The sequence below is a fragment of the Schistocerca americana genome, chromosome 1 (assembly GCF_021461395.2).
Source record: "Schistocerca americana isolate TAMUIC-IGC-003095 chromosome 1, iqSchAmer2.1, whole genome shotgun sequence".
Lineage (NCBI taxonomy): Eukaryota > Metazoa > Arthropoda > Insecta > Orthoptera > Acrididae > Schistocerca > Schistocerca americana.
In genome coordinates, this window is record NC_060119.1 from 1,123,619,677 (window position 1) to 1,123,635,337 (window position 15,661).

Genomic DNA, 15,661 nt, shown 5'->3' on the forward strand with positions numbered 1-15,661 from the left:
CTCATACTCTGAGGTGATTTTCGACAAACACTTCCAGTAATCCCTAAGTCAACGGCCACCAGAGATCAGTGCATGCTCTAAAAAATCGCATCTCTGGCCACACATACAAATACTGTGACTAACAAAAAAATATGACAGTTGAACAGCACATTCTAACATTCTGCGTGGTGTCTGTTAGTTCTAAGTCGTGACTCCCTACCACTTTCGCGCAACGACACTCTGAGCATGTTTTTTAGGGAATTGACTAGTTTGAACCTGGGACCTGTTGCTGGTAAGGAGACGCCAGACCACACATGACATGTAGAGTTCAGAAGAGTTCAGTGAGACTAGCGATGATATAATCAAATACTTAATGATTTCAGCGTCAGCTCCACTGCACTCCCTGTAAAAGAATCTTAATACTAACTAAATTTAGTGGAAGGGGTTCAAGGCTTTCCTATTTTTTAGTTAGCTGGTAAAATAACGTCGAAAAAGCAGTTAAGTTTACAATTGGATTTTTATTCTACTCACAAAACATTGTTTATAAATTGCACTATTGATAAAAGGAAATATTTTAATACAGAATGATAAAAACCAACAGTGTCCAACAACAATGTGAACGAATATTCCCTGAATGGGTTTCCAAGTTCTACAATGGATCGAAGGATGATCTATGCCATATCACATCTATAATCTAGGTTTAAGTTAAGTTTCATAAAAGAGAAAACTATCAAAATGGTCTACAGTGACACTCAATTATCTTTAATTACTTGTTTAACTTGTCGTAAATTACAGTGGCTGATGTGGCTTCTCAATAATTATATAACAGAAAAATATCGCATGTCAGATTTTAACTTCAAGTAGCCAATGTGAATACCATGAGCTTTAATTGACGATCGACACTAGTATTACGCAAGAAAGGGGATGTAACAGATGAGACTTCTGCAGTTCTGAGTGAAGCGTTATGCGCTCTTATGCGGCATCGCGTGCGTTCTTTACCTTGTCGTTGGTTAGTCAGTGTTAGGGGGAGGCGGGCGGCGCAGCTCCACACAACTCTCCATCTCGGAAGCAAGTCTTTCTAACTTCTCCTTACTACAATTTACCGAAGTTGGTTTAAGAAAAGCTATCTGGTTGTGTTTTCAACTGACCAATCGGGGTCTCAATGTTAACCTTAAGCTCCGCCTACAAAAATTCTGTCTATCCAATGAGAAACGTTATACTTTTCATGGTGGGGCAATGTTTTTAACGTTTGCAACGTAACAGAGACGCGAAAAGGTCTCACGCTAAAACTTGCAGCTGGTGTGGCCCTTTTAGTGTTATCGTAAGATCTATACTGTTCTTCTGGAGGGCTCTATCTTTTAACATGGGCTGTGGGGTGGTCTTGGCGGTCGGCCTGCCATGTGGGTGTCCGTCCCTTATCGTAGGGCCTTCTTGCTTAACACGGTTCTGCTCTCGGCTTTTGTTCTCGTTTCTCCCCTCGGAACTGCGTCTGTTTCACGGTGGGAAGGTATGACATGCATTTAGGCGTTCTTGTATTAGTCTTTGGTATTCCATTTGCTCACTCGTTGATCGTATTACTTTGGTTAATTTAATGTCAGGATTTATTCGGAGCTATGTGACATACTGCCGGATTTGCTATCATGTAAGTGTTTTCATGGAAGGCTGCCACCTTACAACATTTTGATCAACAACTTTCACAAATAGGTGAAGGCATATATTCCACTTCATACAACCCAAGAGTGATTTCTGCAACACAGTCACTGCTCGAAACGAACTTATAGATCAAACTTATCCAAACATTATTCATAACTATATCAATCCAGGCTGGCTATTTCAAAGGGCAATTCTGGTAACTAAAAATAATATTGTCGACGATATTAACTTTAATATTCAAAAGAAAATTCGCGACGACGAGATAATATACAAATCAATCGACACTATGGTAAACGTTGAATAAAGTGTGAATTTACCAACAAAATTTCAAAACTGTTTGCAAGTACCAGGAGTACCCTCGACTTAAAATTGGATCTCCGCTCATACTACTCAGAAATCTCAACTCACCAACACTATGTAAGGGAACAGGGATGATCGTCAAACAGTTATCCAATAACATCGTGGAAGCCGAACTTATGACTGTAAAGTACAAAGAACACACACTATTTATCGCCAGAACACCACTGATCTCTACTGAACTGTTATTCCACCTTAGAAGACTGAAATCTCCAATTAAATTAGCCTACAGTTTTACAATTAACAAAGCGCAAGGACAACCTTTAAAATATTGCCGCATCGACCTCAATGAATCCTGCTTCTCTCACGATAAACTGTTAGTAGTTTGATCTTGAGTAGTACATTTGACAAATTTGTGCATATATACCAGGGATAACAAACTGAAAAATGATGTTTATAAAAAAGTATTGTACATAGTTAGAACATGTTTTCAACAAAAGTTTTTTACCCCTTATACCCTAAAGTTTTTCCTTTTATTCCGACTACCACACAATCTCATATCAGCTCCCTGAATGAAGACGGGTACCCCAGCTAGTGAATTAATAAGAGATGGTGCTGATCCTCCATGAAGGCTTTTGACAATGTATCACACAAGTGGCTCGTAGTGAAATTGCGTGCTTATAATATCGTCTCAGTTATGTGACTGGATTTGTGATTTCCTGTCAGAGAGGTCACAGTTCGTAGTAAATGACGGAAAGTCGTCGAGTAAAAGAGATGTGATTTCTGGCGTTCCCGAGGGTAGTGTTATAGGCACTTTTCTGTTCTTTATCTACACTACTGGCCATTAAAATTGCTACGTACTACATACGCGAAATTTAACCGGCAGGAAGAGGATGCCGTGATGTGCAAATAATTAGCTTTTCAGAGCATTCACACAAGGTTGGCTCCGGTGGCGACACCTACAACGTTCTGACATGAGGAAAGTTTCCAACCAATTTCTCATACACAAACAGCAGTTGACCGGCGTTGCCTTGTGAAACGTTGTGATGCCTCGTGTAAAAAGGAGAAATGCGTACCATCACGTTTCCGACTTTGATAAAGGTCGGATTGTAGCCTATCGCGATTGCGGTTTATCGTGTCGCGACATTTCTGCTCGCGTTGGTCGAGATCCAATGACTGTTAGCAGAATATGGAATCGGTGGATGCAGGGTGGTAATACGGAACGCCGTGCTGGATCCCAACGTCCTCGTATCACTAGCAGTTGAAATGACAGGCATCTTATCCGCATGGCTGTAACGGATCGAGCAGCCACGTCTCGATGCCTGAGTCAACAGATGGGGACGTTTGCAAGACAACAACCATCTACACGAACAGTTCGACGACGTTTGCAGCAGCATCGACTATCAGCTCGGAGACGATGGCTGCGGTTAACCTTGACGCTGCATCACAGACAGGAGCGCCTGCGATGGTGTACTCAACGACGAACCTGGGTGCACGAATGGCAAAACGTCAGGCTCTTTTTACAGCATCATGATGGTCGCATCCGTGTTTGGCGACATCGTGGTGAACGCACATTGGAAGCGTGTATTCGTCAGCGCCATACTGGCGTATCACCCGGCGTGATGGTACGGGGTGCCACTGGTTACACGTCTCGGACACCTCTTGTTCGTATTGACGTCACTTTGAACATTGGACGTTACAATTCAGATGTGTTACGACCCGTGGCTCTACCCTTCATTCGATCGCTGCGAAACCCTACATTTCAGCAGGATAATGCACGACCGCATGTTGCAGGTACTGTACGGGCCTTTCTGGATACAGAAAGTGTTCGATTGCTGCCCTGGCCAGCACATTCTCCGGATCTCTCACCAACTCAAAACGTCTGGTCAATGGTGGCCGAGCAACTGGCTTGTCACTATACGCCAGCCACTACTCTTGATGAACTGTGGTATCGTGTTGAAGCTGCATGGGCAGCTGTACCTGTACACGCCATCCAATCTCTGTTTGACTCAATGCCCAGGCGTATCAAGGCTGTTATTACGGCCAGAGGTGGTTGTTCTGGCTACTGATTTCTCAGGATCTATGCGCCCAAATTGCGTGAAAATGTAACCACATGTCAGTTCTAGTATAATATATTTGTCCAACGAATACCCGTTTATCATCTGCATTTCATCTTTGTATAGCAATTTTAATGGCCATTAGTGTATATAAACGATTTTGGAGACAATCTGAGCACCAGTCTTCGGTTGTTCGCAGATGACGCTGTCATTTATCGACTAATAAAGTCATCAGAAGACCAAAACAAACTGCAAAACGATTTAGAAATGATATCTGAATGGTGCGAAAAGTGGCAGTTGACCCTAAATATGGAAAAGTGTGAGGTCACCCACATGAGTGCTAATAGGAACTCATTAAACTTCGGTTACACGATAAATCAGTCTAATCTAAAAGCCGTATTTCATCTAAATACCTTGGTATTACAATTAAAACAACTTAAATTGCAAGGAACACATAGAAAATGTTGTGGGGGAAGGCTAACCAAAGACTGCGTTTTATTGGCAGTACACTTAGAAAATGTAACAGACCTACTAAGGAGACTGCCTACACTACTGCTGGGCGGTGTGGGATCCTTACCAGATATGAGTGACGGACTACACCGAAAATGTCCAAAGAAAGGCAGCACGTTTTGTATTATTGCGAAATATGGTAGAGAGTGTTACAGAAATGATACAGGATTTGGGCGGGACATCATTAATAGAAAGGCGTTTTTCGTTGCGACGGAATCTTCTCACGAAATTCCAATCAACAACTTTCTCCACCGAATGCGAAAATAAGTTGTTGACATCAACATACGTAGGGAGGAACGATCACCAAGATAAAATAAGGGAAATCAGAGCTCGTACGGAAAGATAGAGGTGTTCATTCTTTCCGCGTGGTATACGAGTTTGGAATAATAGAGAATTGTGAAGGTGGTTCGATGAACCCTCTGCCAGGCACTTAAATGTGATTTGCAGAGCATCCATGTAGATGTAGATGTAGGTATAGGTGATACACATAACAAGTGAGAAGCAAAGAAAAAAGAATGGCAAATTTTAAAGCACGCAAAATCCCCAAGATTGGGGACGTTTAACAGAAACTCGAAACGTAGCACGTAGTTCAATGCCAGATGCTTTTAATAGTTTATTCACCGAAATTCTGTGTCGAAGTCTGGCAGAAAGCCCAAAGAGATTCTGATCGTATGGAAAGTACACTAGTGACAAGACACAACCAATATCTTCATTGTGTAATAACAGTGGCGACGTTACTGCTGACAGTGTCACTAAAGTAGTTACTAAACACGATTTTCCGAAATCCCTTTACAAAATAAGACGAATAAGTCTTCCAGAATCCGAATCAAGAATAGCTACCAACACGTGTAACTTAGAAGTGGATACACTGCATGTAGCTAAGCAGTTGAAAACATTTCAGAAAGGCAAGGCCTCTGGTCTAGATTTATACAAGTCAGGTTCCTTTCAGAGTGTTCTGATACAATAGGTTCATACTTAGCAACAGCTCCCACGTAGATAGATCCGAACCCTATGACTGCAAAGTTGCACAAGAAAAAAAAAAAAAAAAAAAAAGGAGTAACCCGCTGAATTACAGGGCTATAACCCTGCTGACCTCTGGTCACGTGACGTCCAACTTCCTGCGCGCGACTGGGAGGCCTCTGGCAAAATGCTCCCGCACTTTCAGTCATTTTCACCGAGTATTTAGTCTGTTGTATTACTTTATCTATCTCGTCCTTAAGTTTTGTAGAGCAGTGTATAAATAGCACCCAACCGCTGATAATCTTTGCACCTACAAACCAGTACGCACCCGAGTTAGTCTGTTAGAAATACAAAACTCAAGTATGATCAGCTGCCTTTCGGAAAAATCTACGAAGGTAAAGAGTAAGTATACCTACATCTACAGCTGAACTTGGATCTAAGTCAGAATTGCGCCTCATCGATATCTTTACTTGATCGACTCACAAGGGCGAAAACCATCGATTCCCTTAAAGAATCGGTGGTTGGTGCAAACGAAGCGCTTTTTATGCATCCGGTAACCTTTAATACGGGGCTCCAGGATACAGAGCAAAAGATCAGTTTGCTACTCCATCCACTACTACCCAAAATAACGGAACTTTTGACCATTCTCTTACCTCCAGCATCTTCCCAACAGCCCGGAATTAGGGAACCATAAAACCATTATCCAAAAAGTAATCTACCAAATACCCTCTGGGTACAGGCCGAATTGCATTCTACCACAATCATCAACGGCTTTACATTATATAGTTCACGATCCGCTAACTAATTACTTAACCTCAAATAACCCTTTAGGTCAATAACAGTAGTGTTTCCGGAAAAGTCGGAGCACGACGACTGCTCTTATAAAAGTAACTGAAGAATTGAAACAGGCTGCGGACAAACAAGAGGCTACTATTACGTGCTTTTTACATTTCAACAAAGCTTCAGACACTGTCCACTTTGATATTCAACTTCCTAAACTCACAAGTCAAAATGTTTCTCCTAGTGCTGTATAAAGGTCCCATTTATAACTTACGGTCCGCCAATAGTGTGTAATCATCGAAACGAAAAGGTCACAAAAGCAGAATGTAGCATTAGACGTCCCACAAGGATCAAAATTGAGTCTATTACTTTTCTCATAATATGTTAGTGATGTATTAACTATTTCTCCCACTGCAAATATCACTTACACGCTGAAGGTTTTCAGTTATACCCAAGTGCGTCCAACAAACCTGTGCACATTCATCCACTATGTAAATGCTAACTTACTTGTCTTATCAGAGTTGGTGCAGAAGACAGGTTTGGACCTTAACCCAAGTAAAATGCAAGTAATCTTATATGGTCACAAAAACTTATAATCTCTGAGTTGAGAGACCTTAATCCTAAATTGTACAGAAATAACTTTTTCTTCTTTTGCTACAAAACTTGCGGATAATTCTGAATCATCACTTAGAATGGATTGAACAAACATCTGTAGTCTGTAAGAAGGTGACATCGCCACTCCATTCACTAGAGAAATATAAAAAAAAGTATCTTCTCCTAAGCTTAAAAAGAAACATGTAGAAATACTAATACTCCCTTTACTTGATTATGCTGATCCAAGGACTTTCGTATGAGAGCTGAAATCGGTTGGGCTTGTGGATGAACGATTGTGTGCAATACTCTTATGGGTGCACTATTTTGAGAATATCACTCCCGCCTATATACAATTACGTGCCGATAAGCACGCAGACAATCATACCCTGTGTTCGCTGTATCGTTTTCTTAATCATTGCACTCCCTCTTATTCATATCAGTGGCGGGTACAAATGGGAGGCGCGCTGGGCGTCCGCCGCCCCCCCCCCTGCCCCCCCCCCCCCCCCCCCCCCCCTCTTACAGGGCCCCCGCATTACCACCCGCACCGATCGCGCCAGTCGCCAGTCAGCCCGCACGCTATTCGTTCGTTTCTTTCGTCAGTCGATGCGCCTGAATCGAATTATCGAGTAGTTGTACCTTCCCTAGCACGCGCGTAGCGTCATCGTATTTTATGCGTTTCTGTATGGCACATAGATAGCTAACACATGGAGGAGGATCGACTTAATGGCTTAGCTCTGTTGAACACTCTCCCTGACATTGATTGTCCTATTGACGATGTAATTAACCAATTTGCCAGAAAGAATAGGCGCATAGAATTCGTCATTTAAGGAATAGAACTACGACGGTCACTCCAAAAGAAATGCACACTATTTCTGTAAAAATACAGTTTTCATTCTGCATGTGTGGAATTTTTACAGTGTGTAGATTCATCCTTCCCGCCTGTTTTCAAACTTAGTTCAACCTTTTCCCGTGAGTGGGGCCGTCATAGCATGTCTTCAAGATGGCTGCTACACTTGACGTTCGTCAGAAGTAACGTGCTGCCATAGAATTCCTGTGCTGTGACAACGAGACAGTGGGAAACATACACAAGAGGTTGAAAAAGGAGCCGGCCGCCGTGGCCGTGCGGTTCTAGGCACTTCATTCCGGAACCGCGTGACTGCTACGGTTGCAGGTTCGAATCCTGCTTCGGGCATGGATGTGTGTGATGTCCTTAGGTTAGTTAGGTTTAAGTAGTTCTAAGTTCTAGGGGACTGATGACCTCAGATGTTGAGTCCCATACTGCTCAGATCCATTTGAACCATTTTTTTGAAAAAGGTGTATGGAGATGCTGCTGTCGATCGCAGTACAGTTAGTCAGTGGGCAAGCAGTTTACGTGATGAAAGCAGGCATGGCAATATTGAGGATTTTTCTCGGAGCGGCAGGCCTCGTACTGCATCCACTCCATACAGTGCAGAGAGTTAACGAATTGGTGACTGCTGACAGACACATCACAGTGAACGAATTTTCACGCTACGTTGGGATGGGGGAAGGAAGTGTTTGCGTTAAAAAAGGTTTGTGCCAGGTGGGTTCCCAGGATGTTGACAGTGGCTCACAAAGAAACAAGAAAAACGGTATGCAGCGAACTTTTGGAACAGTACGAGAATGGTGGAGATGAATTTCTTGGAAGAATTGTGACACGTGGTGAAACATGGCTCCATCATTTTTCACCAGAGACGAAGAGGAAATCAATGGAGTAGCATCATGCAAATTCACCCAATGAAAAAAAAAAAAAAATTCAAAACCACACCTTCTGCTGGAAAAGTTATGGCTATGGTGTTTTTCGATTCCGAAGAACTCTTGCTTGTGGACATCATGGCAAGTGGAACCACCATAAATTCTGATGCATATGTGACGACACAGAAGAAACTTCAAGCTCGAGTGAGTCGTGTTCGACCACATTGACAAAAGCAGAATGTTTTGCTGTTGCACAACAATGCACGGCCACATGTCAGTCAAAAAACCATGGAAGCGATCACAAAACTCGGATGGACAACACTGAAACACCGCCTTACAGTCCTGACCTGGCTCCATGTGACTATCATCTCTTTGGGAAGTTGAAAGACTCTCTTCGTGGAAGAAGGTTTGAAGATGATGACTCCCTTCTGCACGCTGCCAAACAGTGGCTCCAACAGGTTGGTCCAGAATATCACAATGCGGGTATAAAGGTGCTGGTTCCAAGATGGCGTAAGGCAGTTGAGAGGGATGGAAATTATATGGAGAAATGAAAATATTGTTCCTAAAGGATGTATCTACACACTGTAAACCTTTCAGACATGTAGAATAAAATATGGAGTTAAAAAAGAATAGTGTGCATTTCTTTTGGAGTGACCCTCGTACAATTGTAACTTTTTTATATCATAAGATGGCACTGTGTTGTATATGTGTATAATCGGTTGCTTTAACTTTGCAAGTGACTTGATTATTTTTTTGTTACAGTAAAAGTAAAGGTAGCTTAAGACGTCTTTAGTGCCCCGTCCTTGAGGTCTTTCTGTATCTGCCACTGATTCATTTCAACTCCTGCGCTGCCTTCCGAACAGAACAGCAGAAACTTTCAACAAAGCGAAGTCCTCTTTGAATTACTACATATTCTGTTATTATCTTAACAGCCATTGTTATTGTCATGCTAGTCTTCTCTTTCATTATCCCTTCCATTTCTAAAGAATGCGCTAAATTAATGGTATTATCGTTATTCCTAATCTCTTCTGTTATTACGGATGTCAATTATTATCACTGAGAATATTCTGTGATATCTTTTTGGTCCGTGTTGCTCCCGGGCCCATTTATGGTGAGCGAAGTGTTAACGTGCCATGTTGCCTGCGCTGCAGCCTGTGGCAGCAGGAGCAGCGTGGGCATGGCGGATATCGTCGTCCGCTGCCCGGCAGCCGTGTAAACGGCGCCGGCACACGGTTGTCGGTAGTTACCTCGTATGAGAGATTTCATACGTGCCCAGCGCCGGCTAAAAGTGGTCCCCTCTGCTACAGCAGGCTGACGTTGACGGCCAACCAAGCTAGCCACCGGAACAGCGGCTACGGGGCATTACTGGCTTTCACATCTGGAGGCATTTGGTGTTTATTGTTGTATTCTCCAAAGATTTTCATCTACATCTATCTACGTGATTACTCTGCCATTCACAATAAAGTGCCTGGCAGAGGGTTCAATGAACCACCTTCAAGCTGTCTCTCTACCGTTCCACTCTCGAACGGCACGCGGGAAAAAAGAGCACTTAATTTTTTCTGTGCGGGCACTGATTTCTCTTATTTTATCGTGATGATCATTTCTCCCTGTGTAGGTGGGTGGCAACAGAATGTTTTCGCAATCGGAGGAGAAAACCGGTGATTGGAATTTCATGAGAAGATCCCGTCGCAACGAAAAATGCCTTTGTTTTAATGATTGCCACTCCAATTCACGTATCATGTCTGTGCCGCTATTTCCCCTATTTCGCGATAATACAAAACGAGCTGCCTTTCTTTGTACTTTTTCGATGTCATCCGTCAGTCCCACCTGATGCGGATCCCACATCGCACACCAATACTCCAGAATAGGGCGGACAAGCGTGATGTAAGCAGTCCCTTTAGTAGACCTGTTGCACCTTCTAAGTGTTCTGCCAATAAATCGCAGTCTTTGGTTTGCTCTACTCACAATATTATCTATATGATCGTTCCAATTTAGGTTGGTTGTAATTGTAATCCCTAAGTATTTAGGTGAATTTACAGCCTTCAGATTTGTGTGCCTTACCGCGTAATCGAAATTTAGCTGATTTCTTTTAATACTCATGTGAATAAATTCACATTTTTCCTTTTTCAGGGTCAATTGCCACTTTTCGCACCACGCACATATCTTATCTAAATCATTTTGCAAGTCGTTTTGATCATCTGATGACTTTACAAGACGGTAAATGACAGCATCATCTGAAAATAATCCAAGCCGGCTACTCAGATTGTCTCCTATGTCGTTAATATAGATCAAGAACAATAGAGGGCCTGTAACACCTCCTTGGGGAACGCCGGATATTACTTTTGTTTTCTTTTCCGTGAAATTATTGTTGTTTTTTATAATGGTGTACGTTGAAACATTTAACAAATCAATATTACTTGAAACGAAAGAATGGACACCAGATCCAGCTGAACTCGAACCAATTAGCAGCTTGATGCAAAAGCCAGATCGGTATACGTCGTGTTTTAGTCGGGTAATTCCGTCCTCAAACGGTTCTGACGACGATTAAGTAGTGAAACTGTAGCTGGGAGTCCTACAAATTATTTCCGAAATAAAAAAGGACTAAAAAAAGCTAATAAATATGTGTCTTCTCATCCTAGAACATCCCATGGATACCGTTCAGCACAGGGTATCCATCACCATAAACTACAGTTCCGTTACCATCCCATACTGTATCAGAACACTCTTTACTCTCGTCAATTAATTCAATTTGTAAATTAAATATTTAACGTTTATTCTTAAATGTTATTTTGCATTTGAGATTTCGTCAGTTACGATACTGTACATTAATACATACTTCTTTGGTTCTTAAATATCTTTCAAATGATAATACACTGAGGTGACAAAAGTCACGGGATAGCGATATGAACATAATATACAGATGGCGGAAGTGTCGCGTGCACAAGGTATAAAAGGGCAGCGCATTGGTGGCGCTGTCATTTGGATCCACGTAATTCATGTGGAAAGGTTTCCGATGTGATTATGCACGACGGGAATTAATAGACTTTGAACGCGGAATGGTAGTTGGAGCTGGACGCATGGGACATTCTGTTTCATGAATCGTTAGGGAATTCAATATTCCGAGATCCACCGTGTCAAGAACCTGCCGAGAATACCATATGTCAGGTATTACCTCTCACGACGGACAATGCAATAGCTGACAGCCTCCACTTAACGATCATGAGCAGCAGATTTTGCTTAAAATTTTCAGTGCAACAGGCAAGCAACACTGTGTGAAATAACCACAGAAATCAATGTGGGGCGTATGACGAATGTGTCCGTTAGGGCAGTGTGGCGAAATTTGGGGTTAATAGGCTATGGCAGCAGACGAACGAAGCGAGTGCCTTTGCTACGACATCGCCTGCAGCGCCTCTCCTGGGATCGTGACAATTTGACCCTAGCGGCCTAGGCGACTGGAAACCCGTGGCCTGGTCAGTTCTGTGTCAAACTTTAGGAATACCTACTTGAACAAGTCCGATTATCCTGAGTGCTGCTGTCGGTACAGCCTACCAGGTATTCTCAGCACCAGCTATCGCGTCGTTTACACGGCAGCTGTTGTTAACGTTAAAAGTGGCTAACCAGCGGCCGACAAGTGTGATACGACCTATAGGAACAGGTGCTCGCTACCTCTTGCATTCGCCTGCTCACCTGGTCGATGGAAGTCTTGTTGCGCTACCTACGTAAGTTCCGCGCAGAACACATGCAAGTTGCCGGAGAAGGACGCGGAGGACTGGGGAGTGGGGGAAGGGAGTTAATTTATAAGTTGTAACCTTCCGCTCATATAAAGTGGTTCTCGGGACTTCTGTAGGCGTTCACAGCTCGAACAGTGTCCAGTAATGATCTACTGAGAGTTCCTTAATGTGAAACAAGTAAAATGATGCTTTCCCCAGCAAACTACTACTTTTAGAAATATACGTTTCATCCACCTCTCCTTGAAATAAGATACTTTATTTGTAATAAATGAAGTGCAGATCTCATCCTAAATGACCAGACACAGCTCAACACTTCCCCTCTCCTAAACATCATATAATCATCTTTGTTGTTCATTACTTCCCACAGTCTCTCTTCCAACATATTCCCATTTTCCTGTATTTATTAAGTTGTATTGCTTTGTTGAAGTTGTCTTCGTATTCCACATATACTGTAGTTTCAATAGTTAAGGCTTTCTTTTATCTGGTACTTGTATTACTGTCCATGTTTAACACCCCTTGTATTTGGCTCATCAAATTCTGTTCATATTTTACTTCGCTCACTTATTTAATGAAAGCTGTTACACAACCACTGCTTTGATTATAATGTTAATGTTAAAATGCAGTACCACCACACTTTCAAAATGTAGATTCCCTCAAACACCTCCATTTTCCTATTTCCTCCATTTATTTCTGTTTATCTTATTTATATTACTTAAGTTCCTTATGTATTCTGTAGTTACATTGATAACTGTCTCTTTAATTGGTTGTGTATCACTCTCCATGTTTCATACCTCCTGATGCAGCCTTGTCTATTTTATTTTATTAGTTTTGTTTATTAATAGAAACTGTTATGTAAGCATGCTATTCCTATTTTGTGCTAAAGGTTTTCCTGTCTACTCCATTGTTATTTATGTACTGTTCAGTTTTTACTTTTTCATTGCTAAGATGTTACTTACTATATATATGTTATTCTAGATGTGTTTACTTCTCTTCCAACGTTGTTTGCTAACATTTAACTTCTTTGGTGATAATACTCAGAAAATGTCTGAAGATGGCCTAGTAAGCCGAAAACCGGTTAACAATAAAAGTAATATTGTAGAACAAAGGCAAACTGGTGCTTTTCATTTATTATAATGTTGTTCTACCCAGAACCGGCGGAAGATTCTGTTAATACTTTATTTGTCTCTAACAAAGCTGGCAGTCCTTGTCACGGTTCATTTATAACCGAAAAAGTATGTGAGTGAAACCACTCAAACCATTAGAGTGACTGAATAACATTCACAAAACTAACTTGATGGAAAAGACTAGTTTCACTTTCATTCCACTCAAGACACAACTACAGAATGGCCAGTCTGTTGTTAAAACCAGTAGGTTGTCCCATCACAATAAAAATTTGGTAGTATGAAATCATCCAGACACAGACAGAATAACGTTAGTAAACCAAAAGTTAGGACGTAAATGATTCCTCGTGAGTAACGCTGCATTTACGTGCAGCGTTGCAGCGCAGGGAGTGTACCGTGCTAGTAGCAGTCTGCTCATACCTCCACACAAGACTGCAAAACCCTTCAGCTCTCAGGAAAAGGAAAAAAGCATTGCGTCAGTGGATTGCAAAGAATGGTCAACCAGTTGCAAAATGCAGGTTTATTAATCCTTGAACTTGGTTTCGACATTTTTAAAACTGTCTTCTTCAGACTGTACTTTATGTAGAATCATCTATATACAATGGGAGCCATTGACTCTGGATGACACGCACACTAGACAGAATCAACGACTCCAACTGAATATATATAATATGTGATTCTGTGTACTGTATCTTCTAAAAAATACAGTTCTAAACTGTGGAAACCATAAACCTATATTTTGAACTGGTTAGCTGTTATTTCCAATCCACTAAAGCTCTTGCTTGCACGTCTGCTGAAGCGTAGCCATGTTCAAACTCATAGAAAAATATTTTCTAATCGGGCGTTTTTCTTCCAAGAAAATGACTTATAAGTCGGTATTAAGCAGGTTTTAAACAGGGTCTGAAATGGAACGTTTTTTACGACTACTTACAAGTCGCCATTCGTCTTCCAATATATTAAAAACACTCATACCCCAATGTCTAGGCCCCCGTACAAACTATCGTTAGGGCGCCCTTGGTAACATTGTACTCATTTTTCCGTGGACATTGTACGTCTGTATTTCAAATCAATATTATTACTCTGTGCTGCTTCGACAGCTGCGTGTTTAGGCTACACATATATGTTAGCTTCGTCTTTTTAAACTTATTTAATTCATTCCAGTGTAAGACTATGACTTCATTAAACATGTAAAACGTGATTAAAAAAATTGAGAACAACATATAAATTTCCCTTTCGATCAACAACATCATCATAAGTACATACTCGCCGAATACGAACTGCATATGTGAAATCAAGAATTAACTCCAGACGCTGTTATGAGCTTGGACGCTACCTCGAGACGTCAAACCAATGTAATACGCAAGAGAGTTACCGGTACTTTCGTAGATCCAAGTTTTGTTGTTGTCCACATTAAACAAACATTTTATACGTTACAAACTAGAATCAATGTTGTCTAATTCGATCTATTGCGTCACCAACGCGAAATAGTTCATAGTCATTTCAACACTGTCAAAAATCTATGGGCAGTGACCGCTCCATACCACATTAACGTTAAAAGTTGAGCAAAATTCCTTGTCGTGATACGCATGATACATGAATCTCTTGTTGTGTACCTTTTTTAATAAAATCCTGACTATAAAATCGCTTATAGCGGCAAAAGTGCCAAATTAACCTTCTTTGTACATCACTGGCCCCGTTATCTATTGCTCCTCTTAAAACCACTCACTCGCAATTAACAAGAACTAAGCTGCTTAAGAAGAACACAGCATTTAATTTGGCTTATTACGATTCTGCTGCAGCCTCTATGCACACATTCGCTTACATTCACTGAAAACACACATCCTTTCGCATGCGTATTGCACGTATTAAATGCACGAAACGCTTTGAAGTTACAGTTGCTCCGTATACTCACCAGATATCGCTGCTGTCCAGGCGTAGTCTGCTGTTTCGCGAGCAAGGCACGATGGGAAAGAGCATGCGCAGTGCACGTCGGCCTATGTGACCTCGTTCACAGTCGTCAGCTGTGTTCCGTCGCCGCGCAGGTGGCATTTGCGCGATGTTGAGTATTCCGAGTTCTCGGAAGTGTTGCACTGTACGTTGAAATATGATCGATACGGGATGTAATCTCAAATATCGCGCATTTGTGTTGTATGTGGAAGCATAGTACGCTGCGCTAATCTGTTCTAACGTTCCAAGAAATAACTCGTGTTAAGCAGCGTCGCTTATTCTATCTGTACAAATTATTTCCGCATCCGCAACTTCTCGC

General features: G+C 41.7%; 1 protein-coding gene across 1 annotated transcript in view; it reads right to left on the reverse strand.

Annotated features, from left to right (window-relative positions):
- The window catches only part of LOC124551018 (serine/threonine-protein phosphatase 6 regulatory ankyrin repeat subunit C-like), a 404,623-nt gene extending 389,530 nt beyond the window's left edge, over positions 1–15,093 (reverse strand). Inside the window, exon 1 of the mRNA XM_047125868.1 lies at positions 15,009–15,093. The gene's annotated coding sequence lies outside the window, so the exon portion shown is untranslated. The remainder of the gene's footprint in view (positions 1–15,008) is intronic.
- Between the last annotated feature and the right edge of the window lie 568 nt (positions 15,094–15,661).